Raw genomic sequence first — 7,044 nt, forward strand, 5'->3', positions numbered from 1 at the left:
GTTGTAGATGTTTTAAATAAAGTAAAATGATAGGGTAAGGCTCATGATGCCTGAAATTCTAGAATGAGAAAAGGCCATTCAGCCCACCTATGCTCGCTCACTTTAGTGCCAGTGTGGTCCGTTAGCAATCAAAAGAAAAAAAAAAAAAAAAAAAAACCCTAACCAGGTGAGTAGGTGAAATGAAACCACTGGGAAACCTCCAGATGGCTAGCTAAAGGTCACAGAGTTATGCAGTATTGTTCATGACAGCATCCAGTATATTCTTGAAGGGTCTGATAGTCTCTGCTTCAACAATTCTGTCCGGCAGCCTGTTCCAATGGTTTATCACCCTTTCTGTGAAAAAGCTCCTTCTCCCCTCGGTTCTGAATATGCCTTTCTTCAGCTTCACCCTGTGGCCCCTGGTTCTGTTCTCTTTGACTTGTGAAAAATAATTCTCAGCAGTTACTTTGTTAAACCCTTTGACAATTTTAAATACATCTATTAAGTCACCTCTGGCTCTCCTTTCTAGGCTATACAGATTAATCTCTTTCAGTCTATCTTCATATGACATACCCTTCAATCCTGGATTGAATCGTGTTGCTCTCCTCTGTACTCTCTCCAATGCCTCAATGTCTTTCTTATGATATGGGGACCAGAACTGGACACAATATTCTAGGTGTGGTCGTACCAGTGCATTGTATAATTTTAATAGAACTTCTATTGATTTGAATTCAACTGTCTATATAACCTAACATTCTATTTGACTTTCTTTTATAGCTTCTCTGCACTGTCTAGTTGGCTTAAGAGATTCATCCACTACGACCCCCAAGTCCTTTTCATACATAGCCTCCTCTATTTCGTTACTGTTCATGCTGTACTTGCCTCAATGTTTTTGCGCCCTATGTGCAAGATTTATCTCCCTTTTTTTAAATATAGGAACAACATTACCAATTTTCCAGTCCAGTGGGGTGGCTCCTTTATTTATAGATTTGTTGATTATATAACACATTGGTTTATAAATCTGTTCTAGTTTCCCTAAGGACTCCTGGACAGATTCCATCGGACCCTGGGGATTTATTTATTTTAAGAGCTGATAGCTCCCTTAGTACTTCATTCTCTTTTACAATAAACTCTGGTAATGATGTTTGTGTACATTCTGTTAACTCTGGTATATTGTATAAATCCTCCTTTGTAAATACTATTGTGGCTGGCAACTTGTTTTGTCATTATATCATATTGGATCCTTCTATTTGAAACTTTTTGTTGTAATAGGATTACAAAGTATTTTTTTGCTAACATCAGTAAAACAGTAAAAGAAAATACTGCCATGTTTCCTCTTGTGGAAGTTGAATAAATAGAGATCTATAGCAAAAATTAACTGGGAATAGGTTTGTTATTTATTTTACTTTTACTTTATGATCAATTAAGTACTTGAATGTGCGGTTACATAGTAATTACATTGTAAATACACAGTCATGTGTGTGCACTATGGATGAAAGGTGAAATAAACTACCATCTTTTTAATATATTTGTAATTAACAAGGGTGTTGAGTATAATTAAACAAACCTTAGTGTGATTATTGTCTTATTACAGTCTAGACACTTCAGCTGGTTTTACAGACCCTGATTAGCAGCACTAATCTTGGACTACATAATGTTACTTAAGAGAGTTCATGACTAGTGCTAATCTGGGCCTGTGAAACCAGCGGTTAGTGTAATGTAAATAAAGTGATACTGGGAATGGATTTAATCCATCATAAAGTACAAGCAAAACTAGGGGCTTCTGAATCTCCAGATTTTCTTCAGAATTGGTATGCTGTGCCGACAGAGAAAAACAAATATGAGCTTTGGGGTTTTCTACTGGCTCTGTGATTAAACTTGTGACTGGCGTAGCAACTTAGTATAAACTAATCACAGAATTGTTGTTTGCGTATTAGATTGCCGTGCTTTTCCAGCTCAGTTATTTATTTATTTATTTATTGATACAGATTTAATCATTGAGACCGAGGCCTCCTTTACACAAGGGGTTCTGTTAGACAATAAAACAATTACAAATACAAGCAACACAATAAATACACGTGTGCTTCAAACCGAGTCAGCAGCCTACACAAAAGAACAAGAGAAATAAGACACGTGATCTATATGTTAATGTGCATTAAAGGAAAAACCATGGCAAGTCCCAAATACAATCTTTATAGCCAGAAAAGGAGAGCTTGTCAAATTCCATCTTCATACTAGAAGTGAAACAGTTCACATTTTTGGGAGCTGATAGGTGAAAGATAGTTCTCCCAAATGTGTGCGGACCCTTGGGACTGCCAAACTAACAGAATCCTGAGAGTTTAAACTATAGCCAGTGTTATTCCTTTCCACCAGAACATTCAGATGAGGTACCAAACCTTTAAGAACCTGAAAACAAAACACTGCTAATGAAATAGCCTACGATTTGTTAACGAGAGCCAGCCTAGTGTTATATTCATGTGACAATTGTGTGTCAAAAGAAGGACAATCTAGAACAAATCTGCAGCATGAATTATATATTTCACCCAATTCGTGTAAAGACTGCTTGGAAGCAAACTGACAGATGTAGTCACTGCACAGCTTGCATATCCTGTCATAAAGAAGCGCTAATTTAAAAAATGTCGGCGGTAAAATTAAACAGTTTCATCCAGCTTTTACGTGGCTTTGTTTTTTCTTTAGGGAATATGGCATTTAAAATAACAACAGTTGAAAAAATAATAACAACTCTTCCTCGTTAATTACTGGACACATTAAGACCCGACCAAAAAAAGGGTCACCTCAGTTGTCAAAAAATAAATAAAATAAATACAATTCTAAACTTGTAGACATGGGACAAAAAAAACAAAAACATCAGGAGCAATTGGGTTGAGCAACTGATTGCTCAGATGTGGACCCCCGCTTTAGATATATTTAGTAATAATCTATATTGAAATAGTTTTTGCTGTCCAATATCAAATGCAGTCTGCAGATCCCTCTCTACTGTCTGTATATCCTACTGTGTGCTCAACAGTGTCATCAGCATATAAATGTATATTTGTGTTAGTGTTTCTCTGGCATGGTAGCCTCTAGCCCAGATGTTAATGCAAGGACAGAGACTCAGACACAGAAGGCTGCACAGTTAAATGCGCTAATGCACTATTTATTAGACAAAATAAATAAAAATAACATGGTAGAAAATCTAACAAAAACACATTTAACAAAACTAAACGGCACAAGGGCCAAAACAAAAGTTTTGACCAAACTCACGAAATGTAAACAAACAGAAGGGACAGCACACAAACACTAACCTTCACCATGAACACAGACATTAATTCTCACCACTAATTCTAATCATCACCTGTGAATACCTATTTTATACACCCAGCCACATTCCCACATGTTTTGACAGGGAGAAATGTAACCCTCTCCCTGCCAACCTAATATTCCCCCCACACACATACACACGTGCACCGGTAGGGCTTACACCCTGCTACACTGTCACAGGCTCTCAAATCACATCCTAGGTAATTTAATATAAAGGGTAAATGATTTGTATGAGGGTGTATGATTTGTTATGTTTTCATATGGATCACATTAGTTTACTGTAAAGCTACGTCTTAGTTGGTGCTTATCTTGGCGAGAGCCGAGTTCAAATCAGCATGAAGTTTTAACATCTACTCTCGTGTAATGGAAATCTTAATAATAAAAAAAAACATCATAGTAAACAGATATACATAGTTTTTGCCATAGCATTGTTAATCATTTCCCTGGTGTCCAATTAAAGTAGCAAAACTGCATCAAACACAGGAATTTGTGCCCAAGGTGAGGTTTACTCATTGTAAGTGTTTAGTTTATATTTTATCCATTTGATCCTTTTAAAGAAGAGATTGTCTCCTTTAAAAGACCAAAACATTTTGTTTTTGTTACTTTTAGTTACAGAACTGTAAGGAAAGTAAGCAAAGAGTTCTGATGAAGCTGAGTGCAAAGGTGAAACAACTGTTTCCTAAGTTATTTTTCATTCTCTTTCAAAGGTTGGAGTACATGTCTTCACAGAGCTTCCTCAGAGAGAAGAGGAGTCCTTCAGTGTGGCAAGCTGGCCTGTGCGGTGACAAACACAGTACTGCGAGTGAATTGAATGTGCGGCTTGTGCAGTTTAATAATACACACAATAAAAAGTTTAAACAGACAAAAACACTTAAAATAAAGGGCACAGTGGCCAAACGAACAGACAGACAAACAAACGGTGGACGAACACTAAACAAGTATCTTGTGAGTCCTCTCGCACGAGTAGCATTTGTTATTATTATTATTATTATTATTATTATTATTATTATTATTATTATTATTTTACTCTCCTCTCCACACCCGTTCTCCACTCACGAACACACAACCCCGGTGAGTGATTTGTACAACTATTTATACAGCTGTGTTGGGATTCAATTACTAATTAATTATTCACTTGAATCCCAGCACGTGAACTAATTTGTTCACATAATAATACACATTTTATCTGCACATGAAGTGATTGTGCAATTCCCGTGCCTAAATACAACATATATATTTTAAATCACTCATGCTACACAGACTTATTTATATCCTGTGCACCACTATATCCACATATAACTGACAACATAAAACACAAAATACACACGGGCGGGGTACACTGCCACATACCTCCCCCTTGTACGCAGCGCACATGGTCTCACCAGCCACCTCCCCCCTTAAAAGCCCTAAAGTCCCGGTAATAGTCCTGGGACAGGAACATAGGCTTTAAGGAGCCTACAGGTCGTAAGGCTGTCAGCAGCCATGCTGACAGCGGGGTGGCACACTCCTACCACTCTTTAATGCTATATCCTGAGTATTTGGTTACTGGCTGAAATTCAAAAGGTAAGAATCTTTCCTATGTGGTATAGCAGTAGCCTTAAAGGCTAGTTCACATAATAATGTTTGTATTGCGTCGATTTTTGCTGATAGCTGAACCCATGGATTTTGAAAAGTGACTCATGAAATGAGCTGTTTGTTTACCCAATGTTTCTCACAAGTCTCTGTGGCAACTATTCCAACACAGTCATTCTGTATCTGATCCACTTTTATGTTTTTTTTTCCATTACACAAGTTCTTTGAAACAGCATTGATTGTAGTATATGTATTAAGTACATAATGCATAAACTACATAATGCAGTGTTTCAAAGAGAAAGGCACATTTTCTTAAGGCTTATAATAAAAAGGATGGCGGTTTCTAACTACTGTGCAGGACTCACACATCTGTTCTACTGCAATCAAACCTACAGAACTTTGAACATAATTAAGTTCAGTTAGAAGAGCGTTGAACAAGGTCCAGTGCAAAACATCCTGTCACTTTTTCACATAATATCTACTGATAACACTGTATGGGAATACCCCTGTCAGCATCATGTACACCAAGCATACAACTTGATTACCCTCATCATCATCATCTTTTTGTTATTTAGGAGGAGAGACACCATACTCTCTTAGCAACGTCATACCTTGAGCATGTACTGAAGTTACTGGAAAAGAAAGACTGGGACAAAATAACTTTGTTTGGAACCAGGACTAAATTGCAGGTCCAGCTCCATGAGTCTTCCTTTTACAATGTTGCAGTTTTTCAAGGTTGGTGCAATGAATTCAAGATGGCTGCTACGCAATTGCATTTTGATTATCATTGTATCATTCTATATGTTTTTGCTCCCAGCCAGCGACATGGCCTCTGCCTGTTACAGTTGCACAATTAGGGCCTTATTTAATTAAGGCATTATCTAGATGTCAAATTATATATATATATATATATATATATATATATATATATATATATATATATATATATATATATATATAAAACAAGAAAATATGGATTAATATTTATTTAATTTATTTAAAACATTATTGATGGTTGTTTTTCACTTTTAGACAGAGTAATGGATACAGAATTGCACACAGAAATAGCAATTATGTACAGCAAACAAGGGGAGCATGACAAAGCTCTGTGGACCTTGGTTCACAAAGAGCAGGATTTTCAAACAGCAGAGAAGTACTTTCGGAAAATCGGAAGGTAAGGACAAAGCCTTTAGGAGCATGCTGTTCAGTACTTTGCTTAAGATCTATCTTGATTCAACCACCTGCAACAAGAATGAACTGGTGACTGCAGCAGTGGACCTGCTGAACAATAACGTGGCTGTCTTTGACCTCGTCAGTGTCCTAAAGAGTCTGAGAATCAGTATACACTACTGGAGAATGGAGAGTGAGGAGAAGAGTTTGGCTCAAGCAGAACACCTTAGGTACAGGTATTCAAGGGTGAGTTTAAACTGTGTAACCATAACTAATGACTGATTGTTTGTAAACTGCAATCACTGTGGCTGGATAACTGTTCCCTTTAGGGGTGATGTAGCCAAGACCTTTTTTAAGACCTTTATTAAGTTGATATAATCAGTCAAATTTGTGGATTATAAAGAAATTCCTAAATATATTTACAAAATATAGCGATACAAGATACAGCTGTACCGTTGGTCTGTTAATTTTTGAACACCATTTGTTTGCACATCTTTGGACAAACTGAGCTAATTAATAACAATAATTAATAACAACTGTCTTCCGTTGCGTGGGACGTCAGTAGCACGGCTTGACTTTGCAGTGGAAAAACAACCCAGACAATCCTTAACCACACTGTGAGGGCTCAGTACTCAGTGTACAATGGAAAAGGCATGAGTCTACTACAATACTTATGGGATGAGCATGGGATGGCTTCATTTAAGAGCTGGCATGGCTGGCCCACACTGTTTAGAAGTGATAACTTCACATGCCTGTGCACGTTATTCCAGAAGAGGTCAACTAAAGACAAATGTGCTTCTGTGGAAGCCCCATCGTTGATGTCATCACTCCTACCCTTTATTCTAACTAAACACTGCAGTAGACACAGTATTTTAAACAGTTATTATCATTGCTGTAGACTGAATACCTGACTAATTCCCTGCTGTGTAGGATGTGAAGCAGGCCTCCAGACTTTCCACTGAATGCTATGGTAATTCTCCCAGTGGACAATACCCTGGTATG

Source organism: Acipenser ruthenus, chromosome 5 (genome assembly GCF_902713425.1).
Source record: "Acipenser ruthenus chromosome 5, fAciRut3.2 maternal haplotype, whole genome shotgun sequence".
Classification (NCBI taxonomy): Eukaryota; Metazoa; Chordata; class Actinopteri; order Acipenseriformes; family Acipenseridae; genus Acipenser; species Acipenser ruthenus.